General features: G+C 38.9%; 1 protein-coding gene across 1 annotated transcript in view; it reads left to right on the forward strand.

The window, feature by feature from the left end:
* The window catches only part of LOC309644460 (uncharacterized protein), a 377358-nt gene that overhangs the window by 162393 nt on the left and 188963 nt on the right, over positions 1 to 26002 (forward strand). The gene's annotated exons all lie outside the window — the stretch shown is intronic.

Raw genomic sequence — 26002 nt, forward strand, 5'->3', positions numbered from 1 at the left:
TGAGGGAGACCAGTTAGGAGGTGACTGCAGGAGTCCAGGTGAGGGATGTTACAAGCTTCGGTGAGAAAGGTGGCAGTAGCAGTGGTGGGAAGGGGATAGATTTCAGATGTTTTAGCGGAGGAACTATCCGAACTTGTTGATGTATTGACTCTACCCGGTGGGAGAAGGAAAGGAAACAAGTTCAGGTAGAAGAAATTCAGCCTCAAGGTAAACATGGGCAGTTTTCATAAAACATATAAGAGAAGCTAAAAGAAAAGATGAAATGGTCCAGGAGACAGTATAAAACAAGAAAAGCGGGTGGCTCAAGACAGATGAATGAACACACATGTTTAAGAGAGAGACTGAGAAAGAGGGCCCTGCAGGAGGAAAATCAGAATAATATGCTATGACAGAAACCAAGGGAGGAGTTATCAAAAGGAAAAAAAAAATGGCTAATTGAGTGTTAGGACCTGGGTAGAGATTAAGAGAGCAAAGGACTGAAAACATCCCTCAGATTTGTTAACAAGAAGGTCATCTATAACCCCGGTGAGAGTGGTTTTAGTGGAGTGGGGAGGGCAGAAACAAGCAGCAAAAAATAAGAGGAAATGGAGACCTGGCCTGCACATCTCTGGGGACATCCTTCATAAAGTCTACACTGTGAGTGATTCAGCCTGAAGTTGGCCGTGGTAGCCATGGACAGAGGGTGAAGACATAGGAGAAAGAGGGAAAATCCGTAGAATTTCAGGTTTCTGAAGACTGAGGAGGAGGTGGGATTCAGAAGGGGGGGTCGGACTTTGGAGATGTCCTAGTGGAAGCATAGGAGGAAGTTCCTGTCCCCTTGTCATTGGAAGGGGCAGGGAAGGCACAGGTGCAGGTCTAAGTATATTTGCAGGTTTGCGGATAAGAACTTATGGGTGCTGTGGTCTGCTGGACTTCATTTTCTGTGTGGGGCTTTGCTGTGAGGAGAACCAAGGGACAGGAAGCTACATGCATCTACAGGATGGAACAAAATTAGGACTCTTGAGTGCAAATATAGAGTCACTCTAGTTTAAGCAAACGGGAGACTTTATTCTAGACTCACACTAGTTTAAGCAAAAGGGAGAGTTTATTATAGGGAATATGTTTGTGCAGGTAGATTCTGGACGGCCTTCAATGTTGGGCTCTACCCTGTTGGTAGGGATAACTCATTGAGGTCTTTCAATAATAGTGTGAAGAAAATAAGTCTTTTTCTAGAAAGACAAATCTGACTGAAGATGATTAACACTGAAATAATTGAGGCTGAGAAAACTGTTAACAGCGATTGGCTGTCCTTAACTGATCCTGTGTGTAGTTGCACCCTCAAGTTTCAAGATTCCTCATCTCTGTAATCACCTCTAAGATGCGGATTATACCCGATGGCTCTCTGCTTATCTTCTAAGCGGGAGGATGGTAGAGAACTTCTTTCTTTCATGTGTCATTTCTGTCAGTGTCGCTGGTCATCTCTGTCTTCTCCTGGGCCTGGACTTGTCCCCCAAGCTCTACTTTAACAATCGTTTTTATATCTCATCGTCTCCTCACTTGATCTGCTGGATCTATGTGCACGCATTGGTGATCTGTGTATCTAAAGTTCATGTCTGTTTATAAGTCATCATATTTTCTTTTATAAATTCAACGCACCTGTTTGACAAAAGCAGAGCAGTCTTAGTGTGCAACACCCACGGAGGTCAGCAGCACAGCGAAGGTAAAGTAATTTCTGGGTGCACTAGAGTTTTGGGGAGTCCCGCAGTTCCTGAGAGGTGACAGGGTATATTAAAATAATCCTGGGCTCTGAAGCCAAACAGACATATGCTTGAGTTCAGGCTCTTACTAGCTGTGTGAACTTGGGCATATTAATTATACTCTCAGTTTCCTAATTTCCTCTTCTCTAAAATGGAACTGTGCATATTAGAAAAACGCATGTGTGCAAAAACCTTCTGTTCCAGTTAATGTGATCGTCCTTCAGCTTCTTACACTCTGTCCCTCAGGAAATATTTCCTAAGCTCTAGTGTATGTACAGGAAGCACACGTTCTGTCAGACTGCATCCCTTTCTCTTTTTAAGGTTCAGCTCAGACCTCATAAGTTCTTCCAATTAATCTTACTCATTCTTCCGTGTGTCAGCACACTCCCTGCAAATCCTCCTTCCTTCGTTTGCGTTTGCTCTTGTGTTCCTATTTTTCTGTTGTTCACGTATTATGGTAGTAGCTGAGGTTCCAGCTTTATAATTAGCTAGGTCTGCGGCAGAGCTTCAGACACATGTGGCATGTGTATGCTATTGAAGGGATGGGGCTGCCAGGAAGGATTCGTTTGGCCAGAAGAGCCCTGGCAAGCTTGAGGGGTAGAGGGGAAGGGACGAGAGGACAGCCCAGCCAGAGCTTCCCCTTGTGTACAATTATGCAGGCTGTCCCCCAACCCGGATGCCTGGTCTGGAGGAGAGAAGGGTTGAGATCCACCCACACTTCCCTTTCCAGGCTATGACCCCCAAGTGGGGTTTCATCCATGTGATGGAAAGACTGCTTTTTAAAATTCCAGCAAAGGCTCCATATAGACGAGTAGCAGCCCTGTGCTGAGCTACGTGACTGATGCAGAGGGAGGTTCTCTGGCCCAGGTGGCTCATTAGTTGGAAAAGGAGTGGAATATAAATATAAATATATATAATATACAAAAATATATACAAATATATACAAATCATGTTATTTATATTTCTGACTTTACTCTTACTAGAGTGTAAATTTCCTGGTGTTATGTGCAAATGCTATTTGATAATCATGTATAAGTAGTTGTTTACATGTTGTTGTATTCTGAGTCAAACATTCACAGATTTATTAAATTATGGAATGCCAATAGAATATAATGACATAAAAGCATCAACAATTAAATTAAATACTTAGTGACAGAATTGGGTACAAGATGTATTCTGCATAGAAAAATTAGATCACACAATAGTCTTGTTTTATGAACTTTTCTGGTTTTCTAGTCCATTGAGAAGTGGACCTTGTTGGCTGCTGCCCCAGTGAGTGGAGCCCTGCTGCTCATCTTCTAAGATTCCCGGGACCGCGCATCCCTTGCCCACCTGCATGCCCTCTTTCAGTTACTGCTGGATTCACTGTCACTATGCACCTCCACTTTGCTGGAATATCACAGAACACTCCCCATGTCCTCATAATGCCTCCAACGTTGAAACCAAGAGATAAATGCACAATTATTTAACCCAGTTTCTGGTAATAGAACAGATTGAACTCCTGAGTTTATTACTTCTTCCAACTGACACTGCTAAAATTATAGTAAAGGAATGTATAAGGCTTAAACATGAAGGAAAAGGCAGATTAAACAAGGAGACAGAAAACACAATATTTCAAACGAATTCTGGAAGATGGAAAGCAGACAAAGTAATAGAAATTAAAATTCTCATACCTCTAAAAGGAGAAGAGAAAAGGCAGCCTTTGGAATTTCATCTGACCAAATGAAGAAAATATAATTCACAGTGTGAGGACAAAGAACTTCCAAAATAGCTAGTGGTTTAAAAGGAAATGTCTGCAGTCCTGCGTTCAACAATATTTATCATTAAGTAGTGCGTCCACATCTACAGTTACCAAAATATAGAGTGACAGAGTGAAACACTTTCATATTTACAATTGCAAACTTTTAAGAAATATTTTTGGTGATTCCAAAAGGAGTAAATTCTAAAAAAATTTTAAAGTATAGTTCTTCACAATTAGAATTTGATTAAAATTCCTGTTGATAAACTCATATTTATTTTGCTTAAATTTTTTTAAATCCAATTAAGAACATTTGCAGTGAAATTGTACCTTTCAAATTAGAGCACACATGGTCATTTACTGGTAAAAATATAAATGAGCCTCAAATATTCCACAGAACTACAATTCTGTTTTGGCAAGAAAAGAGTTTCCTGTGAAAGAATGACTTAAACTGATAAGATATAGAATTGATTTAAATTGGAGAAACTCACCAAGCTTCACATCAACAATAATCATTTTTTTCTCATATTGGTGGTATGATATGTGGAAAAATTCCATTGACCTAAAAATAAAATAATAACAAAAACAAACAAAAAAATTATTGTGTGCTTCCTGGAGAATGCATATTTGGCAAAGATTTCTATAAATACCCTGCCTTACATTTTAAGCAAATATTTTTTCCACTTTGTAAGTGCTGGATTATGGTTATCTACATTTTTGATTTATTAACTCCTTATTTAGAATTTTATTAGTTTCATGCATTGATATCATAAAAATTCCTATACTTTTTATTTGTATTTTCCATTGCTTTTTCTTTAAATATTTTATCTTATTTAATATTATGTATTAATTTACCTAGCTTTTTTTATTTTTCAATATCCTCGTGGTAAAACTAGTGTGTACTGTTACTGTCTAAGCATAGACTATTTGGAACAAGTTTAGGCTTCCGTATGATTTTACCTCCAATGTTTCTTCCTGATTATTTTGAAGAAAGAATATATTTTATCTATGATAGCCAATTCTTAGAGTGGTTATAAATGCATTAGTTATTAATTCAGTTAGATATATAATATGCCAGGTATAGATTCAAGTTTCCTCTAACGTTTAAATGAAATCTTTCTCAAAGTGATATGAAAATAAATAAATTTTCTTAAATTGAGCCTTTTGACATATTTAAATGTTCTTATTATCCTGGTAGGCAATTGATATTCTGTTCATATGTAATGTTGTCATTTGAATGTGTTTATTTTATAATGTGACATGTCACATAAGATTTAGAAAAACCTAGAAAAATTTTTTATTTTGGTGAGATTTTGTCTGTCATAGCACACAAAATTCTTGCCTTTTAAAAAACAAGTAAAAAAAAAAAAAAAAAAAAACAAGTAATTTGGGCTTCCCTGGTGGCACAGTGGTTGGGAGTCTGCCAGTGCAGGGGACACGGGTTCATTCCCTGGTCTGGGAAGATCCCACATGCCGCGGAGCAGCTAAGCCCGTGCACCACAACTACTGAGCCTGTGCTCTAGAACCCGCGAGCCACAACTGCTGAAGCCCATGTGCCTGGAGCCTGTGCTCTGCAACAAGAGAAGCCACCTCAACGAAGAGTAGCCCCCTCTCACCGCAACTAGAGAAAGCCCGTGCGCAGCAATGAAGACCCAATGCAGCCAAAAATAAACAAATAAAATGAATAAAATAAAAAATAAATAACTTAAAAAAAAATAAAAGTGAAAAACAATTAATTTGTGCAATAGTTGTGCTTAGGCATAACATTAAAGAATGAAGAAATTTCATAAAATCAAGTTAATACTTCATAGAAACCGTCTAACGACCTACACTTGAAATCAGTACAGCTAATTAAATGATGGAACTAATCATTGGTAATGCGTAATTTTTGAAACAAACAATTCTGAAGTTCCTGATTTTATAATGTATCTTTATCTAAACATATACACACACATGCACACAAAAAGCACATGAAATGAAAGACCATACTCTACTCTAAAACTGTAATATTTCCTTTACTGCTCCATTTAGAAGCTTCGTTTATACACGAGTGACTTTAAGTATTCAAAGCCTAGGCCACACAAATGTGTGTTTACTACTTCGTTTCTTTGTTTTCCTTAGAAGAAACCTGCTAACACTTCTGCTTTTTAAATAAACATCCACTAGTCATTTATGTCAAGCGAACATTATTGTATTCATCAGCTATTTTATAGAATCTCATACTTACAAATCTATGCTGTAGAGTAGTCCACCGTGCTAAATTCTGTTTCCTCCCTGTATGATCCTTTTGAAATCAGGTTCTGAAATTCCCTGAGACTCCCAGCATCTTATTTTTGCTGGCATAAAGGAACTTGACTGTCTCAATAATTACCTTCGATGGCACTCTGGCCTCTGTACCGAATGTTCTGTTTTTACACACGTATCTATGCAAAGAGAGGTTTTGTTGAATATGGAAATCAGTGCTGTGGGATGCAATGCGTTGCTGGTAAAGAGGTCTTATCTAACATTATCAGCCCATCTGAAGTGATCAGATGATTGGAATCGGTAGCTCCATGAAATCTTCAATGTAGTAGTCAGCCTTTTTTCCCCCAAATAATTCATTTTTGTAGTTTTAGAAAATGTATAGCTTAAAGTAAAATCCCCCTTTAAAAAAACAGACAGGGAACTGAATACCAATAAATCGGCTACCACAGCAAACACTTGTTATCAAATTATTGAGAACCATTAAACTCAATCTGGAATAGTCAAATTACTAAGGACTTGTAACAATCGAAAGATCTAAAGAGGCCTGTTTTCTAGCTAAACCTTTCTAGTTCTTTCAACTGGTCCTCATAGGGCAGTTTTTGGACTTTCCTTCATTCTCCAGTTTGTTAAAACACCTGTGAAAATCTTAACTGCGCACACTGCTGCGGATGAGGACTGGTGAATGCAGAGGCTGGTGGGATTGCCAGTGCCCTTGTCCTGTGCCTCCTGTAATTGTGTGTGGGGGGCGGGGGGAGGTGATTGATAAGAGGGGGAGAAACAGAGTGGTGGCGGTGGAGGAATGCTAAATAAAACAGCAGCAAAGATGAAGCTGAGGTTGATGGAGTGTTTCTTAGTATAGAAGCCTAATGATGTAGAAGAGTACCTTTACGTGTATTCTATGATTTTGAGGTTTAAACCCAGGGAAATTGAATCTGTCAAGCTTAAGGGATGAGTTTGGGAATAGAAAAGGCAGACAAACTTCAGGAAGTCCGGAGCTGAATAGATGTAGCAATGGTGCAGGAAATAAAGGGTGGGGTTTGGATTAGTTGGGAAGGATCCAGGTTGTTTGCTGAATGCAGTCATTTTCGTTGGCTTTTCGTTGTCTAGTTCCTTCCCCAGCTCCAGGCATTTGAGACTCTCTCCAGGCATTGAGCCTGGGATTCAGGAATGACTCCTCTTTCTCATGGTTTGGGTGCAAGAAGCAGACAGGAAGATTCTGAAAGTGACACCCTGAACGAGTGGCAGTTTCAAAGCCTATTTAACAGAACAAAGCTGGAGCATCTTCCTATGGAGTGAAAACTGGGTGTCAGCAGGGGCTGGGAAACAAGCCACAGAGGGAAGAGTAACAGGATGGGTAGGTAGAGGGCAGTCCTGGAAGAATTCCAGAACAAGGTGTAGATGCTTGTGGCAGATTTCTTAGCATTTGTGGTGTCTCTGGAAAAGGGTAGGTCAGGACAATTGATGGGGTTGGAGCATTGTAATCCTTGGCGCCTAGGCGGCTGTGACTGATTCAGTGATGTCAGGGCAGGTGCCAGTATCCTTGTGCTTTTGCTGGTGCGGCTCTGGAATGCCCTTGCCTTTGAGAGGCTGTTTTTTTTCTGATTAACTTCGATCTGCACATTCTGCATAATCACTTTTACTCTATTTCTGTTTCAGCCAAATTAAGTCCAAAGTAACACAAGTTCAAATGTGCACAATCAGTGAATATTTAATATTTTTGTATGGTTAAAATCCAAAGTGAACTTCATATGAACAGAATAAAGAAATATTGGATAATTGGTTATTGATGGTGGTGGTTGTTTAAGAAATAAGCCTACTATTTACAGTGCCTCCTACTTAAATATTTGTCGCCATTCGTTCGTACGGTAGCACTTTATAATATATTCTGGAACCAAAAGAAACCTCTAGTGACTTGACTAGTAGGCACTGGTGAGTTCTTCAGTGAAACGTATCCATTAGTCGACAGTGTGTGGCAGTGTTTTCATTCCCATATAGGAGAGATTTTCCCACATGTCCGCAAATATAATCACCTGCTTTGAGACCCTGCAGAATGGCTGCTACACTTACTGCTGTGGAAAGTTTTCTGTTCAGACTGAAGTACAGACTTTTATTTTCTACCCGCCTACTGAGGTATATTTCTTTTCAAACCAAATTTTATAATCATATTCAGCAGCTATTTCTAGCTGTGTTCACCCAATACTTAGGAAAACTCATTTAGAATGTTTTCATTTCCTTTAACTAAACTGAAAATTAAGTGGTTAGATAATAAATTATGAAAACATTTACAGTGATGCTTAAGTACTGTATAAAAATGCTAATAATTCCTGTTTACTAATCTAAAAAGACAGACAAAAAGAAAAGTGTACTGAAACAATCTGTCAAAGACAATCTTGGATGATGTGAATGTCACATCGCCTCTTTAGTCTTTAACAGAAGCTTTTTTTTTTTTTTAAGCAATTGTTTTAGCTTTACATTCTTTCATTAAAGGATTTAAAAGTATTTTATTCAAGTTCTTACTTACAAAGAAACAGAATTTTTACTGAAAAGTTAGGAAACATTTGAGTTCTGTGTACCTTGTTCTGATAGTACCTTGCTCCAAGAAACCACCCAGACTACTAGTCTCTTAGCCACAATCCTCATTGTATCACCAAGTAAGAGATGAGGCCCTTTTCCTGGGGTGACCAGATATTTGTGATCTGCATTTTGTGAGGATCCGTGGCCTTTCCCAGATCCTGAGACGTTCCTCTTCGTTTCTGGGTGGATTTCCCCTTGTTCCACCTGTGCCCTTGGCTCAGGATGACCGGGGCCGCTCCTGCTTTCCTTTAACTCTGCCCCCTTAGCCTTGCACTTGGTCCTTTCTGCCTGCACTTCCTTCCCATGTTGCATCCTTGCAGAGCAAGGATCTGTCGTGATAGACTCAAGGTCCACGTCTTAGAGTGTGGCCCTACATCTGCCATGAGACCTGACTCACCTCCTGGTCTTGTCCGCTCTGGCTTGCTGCTGACTTAGACACAGTCTAACTTTGGCTTCTCCCCTCTGTGAGCCAGAAGCATAGTGACAACATAAATTAGAAACAGTCAACTGAGCACCCGACACTGTTGCCAGGACAAAATGCACTTAAATAGCAATTAAAACTATCAGTTTTGTCTGCATTTATTCAAATGACTGACTCTAAAGATGCCTTTGTTACAGTCATGGTTCTGCCAGCCTATAAAGCTCAGTCACTAACGCCCGATCATTATAGCCTCCACGTGACAGCTGCTCTGAATCCATTCTCTGGGCCTTCCCAGGAAACCAGTAATGCTGTCGGGGTCCTGATCTCCAGTTCGTTATTACAAAGCAACAGCAGCCCTAACTTGGTTTCCCTTTCCCCTGAGCACTTAGTGGTCTCGTCCTGTCCTTTCCGATTAGTTTCCAGGGAATCAGTTAGAATTTTATTGTTTTCCCCACTGTATTTAAGGCAACATTAACTTAGCTAGGAAAGCAATGTTCTTTTCCTAGAAAAAAGAAGACAGTGCACAGCTGTTTAATTTGGACTGGGACGCATCTATTAGCTTTTTTCTACATTCACATCGTTGATCTGGTTATCTCTGCTTGGGGTTGAGGGTACATCCCTTTGAAGATTTGCATAGGCTCTGTCAGGTGGCCCCAGGCCCTTCCAACCCAGGACTACTTTGTTATTTTTTGACTTGGGGTTGCGGGGGCTGGTTCCTGGACCACACAGGTAGGGTAACTTTAAATGCTAAATCCAGGAAAGCGCACACCTGGTGTTATGCTGAATCCAACTGCTTGCTTCGTCTTGTCCTCAGTCTTTGCAGGTGACTGGTCTTCCAGTCTACTCTCTCAGTGAAGATGCAGCACTTTGAGGGTCCTTGGCTCACCTTCCTACCTGATACAGCCTGGGATCTCTTTTTCTGGCTTTCAAAGGGCTCCTAAGAGCCAGCCCTCTAGCTGAGTTCAGCTGTACATTTCATGCTGGTTTATGGCTCTGCTCTGGTTTTCCTTGGGGATTTCTGTTACTTTTTGTGAGCTCAACTATGCATTTAAATGTATGTATATATATATGTATATTTCTAGCATTTCTAGGTGTCTGGTAGTGAGAAGATCTTTCAAGATATGCCTTGTCTCCTATAATCCATATTTTCTTTTATATGAAATGTGATATATTTATTTTTTAACAAAGTCAAACGCAGTGAAATATCAAGGAAGCTGGAACTCCAGTAGTCCCTTGTTATCACAGATGGAAACCACCATTATGTGCTTCTTTAAGTGAGAAATACCTTAGACATACTGGGCCCACTGGACGTGGTTGCAAAGCTGAGGCCTGTCTGGTTTCTCGTCACCTAAACAATTCACTTCACTGCCCTTATTCTTTATATAAGCCTGGCGCTTTCTGCGAAGTGTATGAATCTTCAGCTATAGATGGGTGGAACAAACACACCTGGGCCACATTTCCTATGTTTTGTTTAAAAAAAAATTTTTTTTTTAAAAATCACAGAGATTAAAATGGCTCTTCTGCAGATCACTATTTCAAAACTTGCTGACAATCTGGAAACAAAACAGATCTGTCCCCAGGGCAGTGGTGAATGGTGATGAATAGCTCCATCCCACTCCAGGAGGTCTGTGTGGTGTCCAGGGACTCAGGGAAACAGCTGGCTAGGTAGTGGCTCAGGGACAAGGGCAATCTGAGAAGAAATAGGTCCTTGAGTTGGTTGGTAGGCAGTACAGCGAAGGGTGGAGAACTTGGGGTCAGCCTGCATGGATCTCCCTCCTGTACCAAAGGAATCCCCTGCTTTTCTCACCCATGCTTCAGCTGCATATGTGGACAGAGCACCGAGACTGGTGTAGTAGATGCTCAGTAAATATTAGAACAATTAATGAATATATTCCCTTTCCAACAAGATTCATAGAAAATAAAAACTACCGTTAATGTTCTTTTTTTTTTTAATTTTTACACTTTATTTATTTATTTATTTATTTTTGGCTGTGTTGGGTCTTCGTTTCTGTGCGAGGGCTTTCTCTAGTTGCGGCAAGCGGGGGCCACTCTTCATCGCGATGCGCGGGTCTCTCACTGTCGCGGCCTCTCTTGTTGCGGAGCACAGGCTCCAGACACGCAGGCTCAGTAGTTGTGGCTCACGGGCCTAGTTGCTCCGCGGCATGTGGGATCTTCCCAGACCAGGGCTCGAACCCATGTCCCCTGCATTGGCAGGCAGATTCTCAACCACTGCGCCACCAGGGAAGCCCCTTAATGTTCTTTTGACCAATTTTCACTTACGATTAAATCGTGGAGTTTAGGGAGAAGGATTATATTGCACAAGTTTTCCTATCACAAACCTTCCTTAGAGACAGTCCTGTGTCTTCCCTGTAGCCTTTTTATAACCTATAAATTAGTGTAGTAGTTAATGAGAGATGTCAGCAAATGCTAAGCTTTGTAAGTATAATTTACTCAAATATGTATTTTTATGAAGCATGCAAATTTGAACAATGGAGTCCTTATGAGTCTCTCAAATAAGGAACTAGAATAAAACACAAAGCAAACGTTTGTCTTTGGATCTGAAAAATAATAAAATGAAACTACATTGTAAAACCTTTGGAAGGACATGATAAGCAAGCAAAATGAGTTAAAACATGTTTAATTTTTATGGAAAGCAAGGAATTAAAAAAATGGCAATCCCAGACCTTTAGAAGTCTACTTTGATGTGCTTTCCTCCATTAAAAAAAAACAACATACTTTTCCTCCCACAAGTTTGAATATTTGGGGTTTGCTTTAACAACAGTAAAACTAGTCATTCAGATAAGTGTTTTGTTTTGTTTTTTAAGATATAGAAAATCTATGCTTAAAACATTTTTACATAAAGGAAAAGTAATTTGGCCCAAAGAAAATTATGTCCAAAGGAAAATGAGCAGTATTGCCATTATAAAAGATATAATCCTGGGGTCCTAGAATCCTGCAAGGCATTCTTAATACAGGACATCAGAGCAATAGAGATTATTGAATGATTTTTATAGATGAAGCCAAGGAAAGGGCCCGAATAGGAATTAGACAAGGGAGACTGAGACACAAGAAAGTATGACTTTAGTTTGGAAAAGAAAAATTTGGGGCTGTCATCACAACATCCATTTTTCCCAAACATACTTTCAAATAATACAGAAAATAATATATAATAAAACATGAAAGTTGTTTTAACTTTACTGAAGACTTTCAAATACAATAATATAGGAAAGATGGCATTTTTTTCAGGTTAGTGGACATTTATCCCTTCTTATTGCTTTTCTAAGTAGGCAGAGGGTAAACAAAAGTGTGAAAATTATATTAATTGCTTGTTTTCTTCATACCTTTGCTGAACAGCTTTGTGAAAGAGACTTTTACAACAAGGGTGAAATTTCTGTTTTTAAATCTTGGTATTGTCTATGTAAGGAGTTGAAGAGCTTGTACTAGAGCTGCTTCTCCAACCGCATTTTAAAGTAGAAATTCTATCCCAGAAATTGAGAGTTTAAAGCAACTTTGGAGATAATCTAGTTGAAAGCTTTCATTTCATTGACAAAGAAAGTGATCTTTTTTGCATTGTTCCAAATCACACTGAACTCAGGCCTCTTAAGCCCTGAGCTCTGTGCTCTTCCTACATCCCTTTTCTGACTTACTTCTGATTGAGGACTAGAGAATTGTACATATCTTACATTTTTATTTCAGTTTTTATGTAGTAACCGAGAGTTTTCAGGCACACGTGTCTAGATGTCTACCCCTCCCCCCCCCCCCACTTCTTTCTTTACCGGGAGGACATGTGGCACAGATGCTATAGTTATACAAGTCCTGCCCCATCCTTGCTGCATTATATTCACTGTAATTAATTCATTTCGTATGGAGAACTTGGCGTCCGCACTGGGTTGTTGGTAACATGGTTTCATGAGTTGAATAAATAGAATGTAATGCTTCTAAATCTACGTTATCTGTCTCAGATGATGCAGTTTGGGCATCGTTCTTTGACGAAACACAGTATATGCTGCCTACTACCAGAATATGTAAAATATCTGACAGAAAATATAGATTACAGGATGATTATTCATATTGAAAACAGTGGTTTATTTTACAAAAGAATTCTTTAAGGATTCCCTTAGTGAATTCCTCTAGTTTAAATTTCTGAAACACAGCTGATGCTCAGTATTTCAAGAACATAAAGCAAAACGTACTTGAATTCAATGACACATGAAAAACACCCAGACTTTTCCTAAATAACGCCAGCAATTCAAAACGCTGGTTATACTGGATGATGTGAACAATGATATACAGTACTTAATAATATACTTCTTATTTTATTTTTGCTTTCTGCCAAGGCCCTGGGTTGTTTGGTAGGATGAATGATACTATCTGGAGATTAGAAACGGATTTAAAATTGCTGAATTGCAATGCCTAGAAATACCCTGGAGAGTCAAACATGCCTGAGAAAAGAGGGTCAAAAAAACTATTATGAAACAGTGGTAATTAAGGAATATTCCACTTAGGTCTGTTTTGAGTCAAGCGGTACTGCAAAGGGGCTGCGTGGCTTTATTTTTAGGCTGAAGTTTATTGATTCAGGTTGAGACCTCTGCTAATTGGCAGAGCTGTTTGTTCTTAGCTGACAAATGTGCATTTGGTTCTAGAGAATGAGAAATTAACTGTTTCGTCTGTCTTCCTGGAGAAAGGAGACGGATTACTCTGCTGAGGAGACTTTCTCCAGGCTTAAGCCCCATGTCTAGGCGGGCCACAGGCAAGGGTTACTTGACAGATGCTGGGATTCACACTGTCCACACACACAGGGTTCCCCTGGGCCGATCAGTGACGAATTCCTCAGGGCAGCGCAGCCAGGGTTCCGGAGGCAACGCTTGAAATGAGGATGTGGGGGTTAGGACCTTCCAGGTGACACAGCGCACAATTCATCTGGTGAGTTAACTAGCCGACTGCTTGGTCTCTGAGGGGCTGTGACAGGACGCAGATGTCAGTGGTGCGCGGGACGAAGGGATTGGCAGACAGTCGCTGGGGGCTGCTGTAGTGGCGGGGCGGCAGTCCGGGTGGCGGAAGACACAGAGCATGCGTCTTTAAAGGTGCTCAGAGCTCGGGAAGAAGAGACACAGGGCCCAGGGCTGGCTTCAATGCTCTGCTGTCATGGTCTTAAAATTCTTCACAGTTGGTTTTTTTTGTTTTGTTTTTAATCAAAGGGCTTTTTGTTTTCATTTTGCACTGGGCCTCACAAATTCTTTAGCTGGTCTTGCTGGAAGGGGAGAGAAAAGATCAGGAGGTAGAGACCAGAAGGCAAATTTTGTGCAAATTCCAATCTGGGCTGTGGAGAATTCTGTTCTCTATAATGGGGTTTAGCGAGAAGGCATTTAAATAATCCTCCCAACAAACATCATGATGTGGATAAGATGTCTGGAGGGCATTTGACCCTGGAGTTGCTGAGAGGGTAGAGGCCGCGTGGTGGAGCTGATGGTGACGCTTATGGTGGAGTGAAGGGCAGCTTCGAATGTCACGTGGGGGGAGCAGTCAGGTTAGGGGGGGCGGGGGGGGGTCTCAGAGGAGGAAGCGCAGCAGTGGCCGCCGGGGGAGAGGGCCATAGCACGGGCCGTCCAAGTGGCCTGGGCCGCTGCGGTTGACCTAATTAGGAGGCCTGAGGAGTAAAGACAGTTTGCAGCGTTCCATGGCCTTTGACTTGCTCGGTGCTCAAGAGAAAGTCGCTTGACTTGCAGTGTCTCAGATTCCTTATCAGTAGAAGGATGTTTTATCCTAGCTGCTCTCAAACACTAACAGTTTAGTGTGATGGCATCTGTCAAGTGCTTGAACCCTGGGAGATAGGCACGTTCGTTACCAATGAGTACAGTGGCCTGTTCCTGGCACCAGAAAGTGAATTTGGGGTCGAGCAGAGCTGCCTCGGAGGATGTGGTTTGAAGAAGTTTCGGAGTTCAAGTGTCCGACTTAGCAGTTGTCCAGGGAGACAGCTTGTATGCAGTGGCCACCATCCCCTCCCCCAAAGCTCCTGCGTATTATCTAGTTGTATCTCCTCACCAAGTGAAGTGTGGGGTCAGACCGGACATTCATTCTCTCAGGTACTGTGGCTGGGCCCTGATTAACCTAGAGGATTTGTAAAAATAATAGCCTGGGGCCTCTCAGGGGTATTACAGATAATTTAGTTCAGCTCCTTAAATTTGCAAATGACAAAATCAGAAGAGAGGAAGGTCATGGGTGGCCCAGGTTGCACAGCTAAGTGTGCAGAGCCGTGTCCAGCGACCAGATCTTTTACTTCTGGTCCAGGTAATTTCCCTGACATCACACGTCTTCTGGGCAGTCAGGTCCGTAATCGCTATATTTGAGGAGTTCTGTTGCATTCTGTGTTTACAAATGTCCCAAGGTTATTATGGAGTGCTTATTAATCAGAGTAAAAATAATAGTAATAAGTACCATTTACATAGGGCCTGCGATGGGCACAGTGAGCTCTGCACTTCACCCAATCCTTTCAGCCACCTTTAGAGGTAGATCTTATTATTTTTACTTTTCAGAAGAAGGAGTCGGGACTCAGTGTCACATGGCTCTTAATTAGGTAGATTTTAGGTTTCATCAGCCTTCTAGCAGTTTTTAGCAGCTGTTCATCTCTGATAGGCTCCAGTGCATTTAGTGGGGGCCCTTCCATTCCATCCTTCTCTGCTGAGAAAGAACTAAGGTGTGCATTAATTCATGGTATTTAGTTTCATTATTATTTCCAGTTGATGAAGATTTAATCCAGGCGAAAGAAATAGAATAGGAGAGCTACAAGGGTGCCACTTTATGGAAATATTATGGTGACGTGTGTATTCTGATTATAAGAAAGGACAATATTTGAAGTCAGTTTAAGCAGACCTGCCTAGAAATTGAAAAGAAATGGAAGGCTTTTCTAGGTTGTGCTTGCCCAAGATGTTCAGGATTTAGGCCGCAAGTCAGAATGTGCATATTCACCCCTCTGACGGCTGCAGAGCAGAGAAGAATAAGAGGAGTGTGGTGATGCCCCCCATCTGGGGAGGGTTGGAGACATGGCGGGCCCCCTCCTGCAGCTCTTTGCCAAACCCGTTCAGAAGCAGAGGATTTGGCCCCTAGACACGAACTCAAGGCCCTCTGTCACCGCTGTCATTCATGTTAAACAGCAAAGCCAGCGGCCTTCATTTACCTAAACTCGTGTTGTTTTTTCCCCTGTAAGCTTTTCGGTCGGCTAAGGCTGCTGTAAGTACAGTGAAGTGTAAAATAGCCACACAGGTTCCTGTCTGATGAGTGGAGTGCAGGTTTCTCATCACTCCCCAGGGGCCACTTACAATGAGAAATTGACCTTGTGAGCCTTGAAACTTTTCCACTCACCAGCCTGTATGTCTTGTATTATTTTGCCTTTTAAAATTAGCATGCTATTTTAGAAAATGAAGAAAGCAGGCTTTAGAAGCATCACAGGGCATCTGCTTTACGGAAACTGCTAATCAGTCCCTGTCTCTTCACACTGAGTTTTAACTTATTACCAAAAATGGGAAAATATGCAAATATAATACCTGTGTATTGATTATGCTTTTATCTTGAGGTCCTTTTGTATATCTAAATGATGGGCATTTGTGTGTAGATTTGACTCCTGTTTCTCCATGTGACTGTGCTTGTGGATTCTGGACTGTGGCATGCCCTAGAAGGTGTGGTGATTCACTTAGATGGTACCTGGCACCCTGTACTGTGCCCCCAGCACTGGGCCATGACATAGATTTTATGTTAATAACAGCCATACTTTGTGGGTACTGAGTTTTCTCTGCAATTTGAAGGTATCAGAAGAGTGACGGTGTCTGTTCTGATGCCATCGGCGCCCCTCATTTGTGCCCTACGAGCATTCTGTGCTTACTTCTGCGTTTACTGGGCTTGTCACAGGCCCGCATTTGCATATGCAAGGGCCTGGCTCCTTCACTAGACTCTAAGCTCTTTGAGAGCAGGGCCCGTGCCAGTCTTGTTCATTATTAGGTCCTCAGAGCAAATTAGTGCAAAGCCCTCAGTGGGCACTCAAATAAATATTTGTTTAATTGATTTGATACCTTTAATTCAATATTATTAGTACCTTTAATGTGCCAGGCATTGCAAATCATGTCTTAAACACATTTTCCCATGTAATCCTCACAGTAACCATTCAGGGTTGTTGTTGATCTTCATATTACAGATAAGGAATCTGGAACTCAGGGTAAGCAGCCTGCCCAGGTCATCCAGCTGAGCTGTATAATTTGGAGCTGGGTCTGAGTGACTGCCAATCACTCACCTTCTCTGCTACACCACACTGCTCTGTGTGTTAGAAGGTAGAGTGATATAAAAATCACTGCAGATGCTGACGGAAGCATGCAAAACATGAGAGCTGGGGAGGTGTGTGGATACACTGGCAAAAGGACATTGGTAAAGAGATGTGTCCCCTTCGAAATTTTCACAGAGAAGTTCTTTTCATTGAGGAGAAGTATTTTTTGCTCCTTAGACAAGGAAACTAGATAAGGCATGTTTGTTCACTGTTTCTGCCATTTGAATGGATATACATGGATATTGTAGTTATAGGTAAGGATGGCATAACCGTTACTATTTGATTTAATTGATGTTATTGAGCCCTTTCTGATTCTCAGAATGATACTGGGTGAGGTTGAGGGCTGGGAGCAGAATGGAGAACACAAGGTGGTACAAAGTACCTCTTATTTTCACAAGCTTGTAGTATAATGAGGAGTAAGAAAAATAATCAAGGTACTATTATAATAAAAGAGGACATAATAAATGTGGACAAAGTGGTTCAATATAGAAAGGGTATAAAAGGAATAAATTATATGTGATTGGTGATAGAAATATATTATGGAAGGGGTGGTATTGGGATAGTTCTTGAAAAATGGGTGGAATCTAATAATTGGACATTTGAAGATGATGAATGACATGGTCTCTGCTTTTAAGAACAGGTAAGACTCCTTGGCAGAAATGAGTACCGAGTGAGCATCGATTGGTCCAGAGAATAGTGGACTAGAGATAGCAATGTCCATTGCATCATTATTACAGTAGCTGAGATATGGAAGCAACCTAAGTGTCCATGGATAAAGAAGATGTGTTTTATATATATATACACACAAGGGAATACTACACAGCCATAAAAAGAATGAGACCTTGCCATTTGTGACAACATGGATGGACCTGGAGGGTATTATGCTAAGTGACATAAGTCAGATGGAGACAAACACTGCATGATTTCACTTCTATGTGGAATCTAAAATACAAACGGACATACACAACGAAACAGAAACAGACGCATAGATACGGAGAACAAACTTAGGGGTGCCAGAGGAGAGGGGAGGTGGGAAGGAGAAACAGGTGAAGGGATTAAGAGGTACACACTTCCAGCTATAAGTCGCAGGGATGTAATGTGCAGCATAGGAAATATAGTCAGTAATATTGTAATAACTTTTGATGGTAACAGATGGTTACTAGACTCATAGTGGTGATCAGTTGTATAAAAGTAGCAAATCGCTGTGTTGTACACCTGAAACTAATATAATAATTCAATTAAAAAAAGAAGTAATTATGCAAGGTAATGTTGAAAAGATAATGTGGGACTGTGTCTTTCTAGGGGAGATAGTAAAGACTTCCTGTATGGGTGACCAGCAGCCCAGGAGCCTGCGTTTTAGATTGTGTTGATCTGGCCCTTAAAAGTTTGTTCCAAAAAAGGATCCAAAGGGGGTTCTGGAGACACATAGAAAACTCAGTTAACGTAAACTCCTCCGGTTCAGTGACTCAGTCTTCACGGGGACTGAGGATGCTTGAGTATGGAATCCACACTGTCGGGAAAAGGAAAGGATTTTTCCCTAAACAGCGCAGTGTATTGTTACACTACTCATCAGAGTTGGCAAAGGAGAATCAGGCAGCATTTGGGTTAGATTATATTGAAATCACGTCAGAGACTGAATAATTAAAACCACTTTAAAGGGAAGTTTGATTTCCCTCTTGCAACGCGCATATGACTCTGGCACAGAAACATTTTTCAAGTTAAATTCTGTTTCATTCTCCATTTACGATCTGTCATAGTAAATAATCCTTCCTCAAATGGCAGTGTCTTGAACGTAAAACATAGCGGGTGCTGTCTGAATATTAGGCCGTCCGTCCGGCATGGGGTCAACTAGCTTTTCCTTAGATGAAGATTGTAAAGCTAATAAAGTAACATGCATAAACCAACACTAGGAATGTTTCCATGCTGAGGATGGCCAGAGACACTTTTGCTAATAGAAGAAAATGGGATGGATAGTAAAGATGTTAATTAGCTGTACTATGGCAACAGCTTTTTTTTTTTTTACAGCCCTAAGCCTTCACCATTCTACATGTCTACAGCTCAGCGTTGCTGGCTATGAAAATACAGATCATATAGAGACCTATTTTATTAAAAATTTTCAACAGTTTTATTGAGAAATAATTTATATACCATAAAATTCACTCATTTTGATCGAAAAAGTCAGTGATTTTACTAAATATGTACAGTTAGTCAACCAACGCCACAGTCTAATTTTAGAACATCACTCCCCGAAGATCACGTGTGTCCATTGCAGTCTCTCCCCAGCCCCTGGCAGCCACCAGTCTACTTTCTGTCTCTATAGATTTATCTTTTCTGGGCATTTCACAGTAAGTTATCCTTGATTGAATTCTGTGAGTTAGAGACTATGGGGAATATATATATATATATATATATATATATATATATATATATATATATATATATATATATATGTGTATATTTCTTTAAAGAGTAAGGCATATTTCCTGTTTCCTAAAATCTGACAACTAAGGAAGGTGAGACTAACATTATTCTTTCAAAAGTGAATCATAAAATTAAAGGTTATATTCTGTATAGAGACCAAAGATACTGAACTAAAAAAGGGCAAGAGCTATTCATGTAGAGATGCAGAAATGAAACAAATAAATTAGACACCAAGACAGTTCACCTGAGATGTCCAACTCATTTAGATAAAAATGTTTGATTGAATAATGTGATAATCTCTCTCTTTGTTTTTCAGTGAGGAAATAAATATTTATTAGGATCATGTTAAGTCCATCCTGAGTTGTAGGTGATCTTGGTTTTAATTGTTGGACATATTGGCATAGGTGTTTTTCTGAGTGGGAAGGCCACCTAGTGCACATCATATTGAATCCTATCCTGGCCATATGTGTACGTGCAGAAAGCCTGCTTGGCAAGTACTGAGAATTCCCGGGCTGCCGGTGTCATATCACACTCTACCAGTGGGTTGTCCGTGCAGAACAGGGTCCCTGTTCTCTCTCGCTGTGGCCAATACTTGGGGAGGCTATTCTTTGTCAGACTGCACGTGTTTCAAAGAAAGTGGGTGTCTTTTTAAAGAAGAGTAGATTTATGTTAGACTTCTTGGTCATATTTCTAGATAGGAGTGCTTTATCTAATGCATTAGTTTGCCAGAGCTGCTGTAACAAAATACCATAAACTGGGTGGCTTAAACGACAGAAATGTATCGTCTCACAGTTCTGGAGGCTGGAAATTCAAGATTAAGGTGTCAGCAGAGTTGGTTCCTTCTCAGGGCTTTGGGGGGGGATCTGTCCCACAGCTCGCTCCTAGCTTCCGGTGGTTTGCTGGAAATCCCTGCCACTCTTCGGCCAGTAGAAGCATCACCCCAGTCTCCGACTTCATCCTCGCAGGGTGCTGCCCTGCGGGCATGTCTGTCTGTGTCCTAATTCCCCCCACTCCAGTATGATTTCATGTTACCTGCTGGCAAGAGCAACAACCCTGTGTCCAAATAAGATCACATTCCGTGGTACTGGGGGTTAGGACTCCAACATATGAACCTTTGGGGGGCAGAATCCAACACATAATATCTAATAATAGTAATACTAATAAGCAAGCACATAGCACAGAATGTGCCAAGCCCTTCCAAACATTAACTCATTTAATCCTCATAAAAACCCTGTGACATGGGTACTATTATTATCTCCTCTTTATTATTTATTTATTTATTTTAAACATCTTTATTGGAGTATAATTGCTTTACAATGGTGTGTTATTTTCTGCTTTATAACAAAGTGGATCAGTTATACATATACATATATCCCCATATCCCCTCCCTCTTGCGTCTTCTTCCCACCCTTCTTATCCCACCCCTCTAGGTGGTCACAAAGCACCGAGCTGATCTCCCTGTGCTATGCGGCTGCTTCCCACTAGCTATCGATTTTACATTTGGTAGTGTATATATGTCCATGCCACTCTCTCACTTCGTCCCAGCTTACACTTCCCTGTCTCTTTGTTATAGATTAAAAAAATTGAGGCACCAAAAGGTCATATAGCTTGCGAAAAAGAGACTTTTGGGTTAGAATCCAGGCTGTCTGGCTCCAATGTACATACTCTTACATGCCAAAGAACGCGGTGCCACCTTCTAGGTATTCATAATCTGTACAAATGGCTTTTATATCATAAAATTTCATAGGTGATGGAGAGTTTATGACCCTAATCTCTTTAGGTGGCATTATGAAGGGAATTATATTCCTCCTCTACAGAGAAATATAGGTTATATAGATTGAGAATGGTCCTTGATTTCCCTGTTAAAGAGAAAATATGTTAAGCTGATGAACTGACTCATAACATGTATACTCTTCTATTAGGTTAAACCGTATGAAATTGTCTTTTTATAAGGTAATAATTATAGTTTATTAATAATTTTATATGATTCAAGCTATTGTCTTTACTCATGTTTAAAACCAACTGTTTTTGGCTTCTAAGACTTGTCTCTTCTTCGCAGATAAAGCAGACAGTTCACCTCATTTCTTCAGAAATCTCTTTACCCTTCTGTACTCTGCTGCCCTAACTTGTCCCAAGCATTAAGCCTGCAGCCTTCCTTGTTTCAGGGAAGGATGATACACAACACACAGGAAGAGCAGCAACAAGAAAGTACAATTCAAATGCTTAAATCAGAATATAAAATATAGATTTTGAGGACTACTTCTGTCCCCAGATTTAATAAAGTTTCTCAGTACCACAGAAGGAAAGGAGAGTCTGAGTAGCAGTGAAAACCTTCTGAGGAGATGAGAGTTAGTTACCGAGCAGGGCCTGCGCCTTCCTTCCCCAGGCTGATCCTGGAAAGGATAGGCAGTTAAGGATGATAGAAATGTGTTCTGTTTTTTGGTTAGTGCCATGGAAAAGAGCAAGATGCCACACTTCTCCTGGGACCACGTGGTCTGAGTCACGTTATGGTAATAAGTCTCATTGGTTTATTTCACAGTAAGTCTAAACTTATTGATAGACAGTTAGTTTCCTTTGAAAAAATGAAGGTTTTTGCACACTTAAATTTGTTGACTGACATAATAGCTACGTGAAAGAAGTATGATTTTGAATTTTTAGATCTTAAATTCAGTTTTTTTCTCTTTATTTTTACACGAAATAAAAGGCTTTTTAAAAAAAATATATGCATAGTTGCTACGGGCTGAAGTTTCAATAATTTCTAGGAAGAATTATATTTATAATTTTTATTTATGAACTGTAAGGTACTTTATGAAGTAGATTAAATATTTTCAGATCACTCTGACTTTATTTATTTAGCAAAATCAGGCACTATATGAGGATGTGGGATTACACAGATAAATAAGACACAGTCTCTACCCTTGATTGCATTTTGTGTATTTTTTTATGACTTTAATCTCTATTTGTGACAACTTAAACAAGTTTACAGATAAAAAAATAAGCTCTGGATATACAAGCTGATGGAGGTGACTATAGTGAATAAAGAGAAAAGTAACATGAGTTTTACTTCAGTAAACTTGAGTTAAAGTGTTCACAAATAAATACCCAAAATAAGCAATAGTGCTCTCTGATTATGATCCATGAATGACACATGGAAGTTCTTAGGTAGAAAGGTTACCAACTTTGGCGTCAGAAAGAGACGGATCCTTTTTCCCAGTTGAGTCATCAGATTAGCTGTGAGATTACAAACAAGTTACTTAACATTACAAATGCTAGTTTCCTAAGGGAAACTGGAAGTTATTATCAGGATTAGTAATAACTGACACATCTCAAGTTCCTAATGATTGGTAAATTTTATTGATACTTTAATTTTGCTGTTATTATTTTTCCATGATGCCAATTCAGTATATATATATTTTCCACTTTTATTGAGAAATAAATGATACATCACTGTATAAGATGTAGAGCATGATGGTTTGATTTACATATATTGTGAAATAATTACCACAGTAGTTTCAGACAGCATCTATCTTGTCATGTAGGCACAATTAAAAAAAAAAAAAAAAAAGAAAGAAAAATTATTACCAGGAACCATATCAAGGAGTTTTATTCCTATATTTCTTCTAGGAGTTTCACCGTTTCAGGTCTTACATTTAAGATTTTAATCCATTTTGAGTTAATTTTTGTGAGTGATGTAAGATATGGGTTCAGTTTTATTCTTTTATATGTGAATGTTCAGTTATTCCAGCACCATTTATTGAAGAGACTGTCTTGTTTTCATGGAGTATTCTTGACTTCCTTGTCAAATATAAGTTGACTGTATATGCTAGGGTTTATTTTTGGGTTCTCAATTCTGTTTCATTGGTCTATTTGTCTGTTTTTAATGCCAGTACCATACTACTTTGATGACTATGGCTTTGTAAGTACAGCTTGAAATCATGAAGTGTGATGCCTCCTGCTTTGTTCTTCTTTCTCAGAATTTCTTTAGCTATTTGGGGTCTTTTGTGGTTCCGTATACATTTTAGGAGTGGTTTTTTTCCTACTTCTGTAAAAAATGCCATTAATATCTTGATACGGATTGCATTGAATTTATAGATGGCTTTTGGTAGAATCGACATTAATATTAATTCAATCTATAGATGGCTTTTGGTAGTATCGACAATAATATTAATTCTTCCAATCCATGATCATGGAATACCTTTCCATTTATTTGTATCTTCTTCAGTTTCTTTCATCAATGTCCTATAGTTTCAGAGTAGAAATCTTTCACCTTCTTAGTAAATTTATTCCTAAGTATCTTATTGTTTTTGATGATATTGTTAATGGGATTGATTTCTTCATTTCTTTTTCAGAAAATTTGTTGTTAGTACATTGAAATGCTACTGCTTTTTGCATGTTAATTTTTATCCTGAAACTTTACTAAATTGATTGATTAGCTCTAACAGTTTCTTTGGTTGAGTCTTTTGGTTGATTTTTATGTATAAAATCATGTCATCTGCAAATAGAGACAATTTTACTTTTTCCTTTCCAATTCTGATACCTTTTATTTCTTTTTCTTGCCTGATAGCTCTAGCTAGGGCCTCTAGTACTATGTTGAATAGGAGTTGTGAAAGTGGGCACCCTTGTCTTGTTCCTGATCTTAGAAGAAAAGCTTTTACCATTGAGTATGATGTTAGCTGTGGGTTTGTCATATATGAGCTTTATTATGCTGAGATATGTTCTTTCTGTGCCTACTTTGTTAAGGGTTTTTTTGTGAATGGATGTTGAATTTTGTCAAATGCCTTTTTTTGTGTCTGTTGAGATGATCATATGATTCTTTTCTTTCATTTATTAATGTGATATATCACAAAGATTGATTTGCATATGTCAAACCATCCTTGCATCCCAGGGATAAATCCCATTTCAGCATGGTGAATGATTCTTTTAATGTTCTGCTGAATTTGGCTTGCTAGTATTTTATTGAGAATTCTTGCATCTATATTGATCAGGGATATAGACCTGTAGAAAATATTAATAAAATTTAGAAATTGTAATTCTAATTTAATAGAAAGGGAACGTAGAATTAAGAAATAAATTTGTCTATTTCTATGTAAAGTTAATAAGAAAGTCTGTCTGGCAAAAGTGATGGAGGAAAAAAAGAGATCTGTCCTATAACAATATTAAGGATGGATAAAGGTCAGGGTTACAGATCTACTGATCCAATAGATATTAAGCATAATCATAGGCAAGTACTATCAATGCAGGAAATAAATGGTCAAATTTCTACAAAAATGTAATTTATCTGAGCTGACTGAAAAATGAATAAAAAATTTGAATAAATCTATATTAAGGGAATTGGATGGAAGGGTTGAAAATCTTCAGCGCACAATCCCTTCCCCCCGTCACTTACACTCACAAACATACAAATCCATTACCAAATATGTCATTAACAGATAATCCCAATACATAAACTTTTACAGAGAGTAGAGAGTCAGTACCCTTGTAAACACATTTTATAAGACTAGTAAAACCTCTATATTGAAACCAAGGAAGACAACATGAGAAAGGAAAATTGTAGGTTCATCTTTCTTATGAATTTATAAGCAAAATTCCTAAGATATTAGCAAATCCAATCTAATATTGGGTAAAATAACACATTAGGATTAAATTGGGTTTGTTCCAGAATGCAAGGAATTTTTACTGTTATGAAATTTATTAGCGTATTTCACCCCATTAATAGATAAAAGCCCTATGATCACCTCCATAAATTTAGAAAAATCATTTGATAAAAATATACAATACTCATTTACAATAAAAATTCCTGAAAAATTAGTGATAGAGAATTTCCTTAATCCTATGAAAAATTTCTACCAAAACTTACAACAAATGCCATAGTAAGAGTGAAACATTTAAAGTATTGTCATAAAATGTAGCTATCACTTTTTCTATTCAACATTTTGCTACAGGCCATATCTGGTGCAGAAATTAAAAATAAGAATAATTATTAGCAATGAAGAGACAAAATTATTCTTTTTATTTTATGGTAGGATTATCTATTTAGAAAATTCAAAGAATGATACAGGGAAATTATTTGACATTAAAGAAAGTTTAATAATGTTGAAATACAAGATTAACATGTAAAAATAAACTGCTTTTCTTTATATAGTGTAAACAATGAGAAAAATATAACTTAAAGCATAACATTTATAATAGTGACAACAACTATATAGAACCTAGGAATAAATTTAACAAGAAAAAGGAAAGAATTTCTAGAGAAAATATAATATTTTTTGCAAAACAAATAGAGGACCTAAATAAATAGGAAGCTATGTTGTGTTCATGAAGGAAAATATTATAAACATATGAACTCTGCCCTTATTAGTCTGTACATTCCATAGAATTCCAAACAAAGGTACACTAGAGCTTTTTCCTTTGAATTGGACAAGTTCTGGACATAAATTCATATGTAAAAGGAAGGCTCAAAATTAGTGAATGCACTTTCCTGAAAGGTGGAGAGAACAGATATCTAGATTTACTTAAAGTTATAGAAATTAAGAGAGTACACTATCTGTGCAAAGAAA

Source organism: Balaenoptera physalus (genome assembly GCF_965194825.1).
Source record: "Balaenoptera physalus genome assembly, chromosome: 1".
Classification (NCBI taxonomy): Eukaryota; Metazoa; Chordata; class Mammalia; order Artiodactyla; family Balaenopteridae; genus Balaenoptera; species Balaenoptera physalus.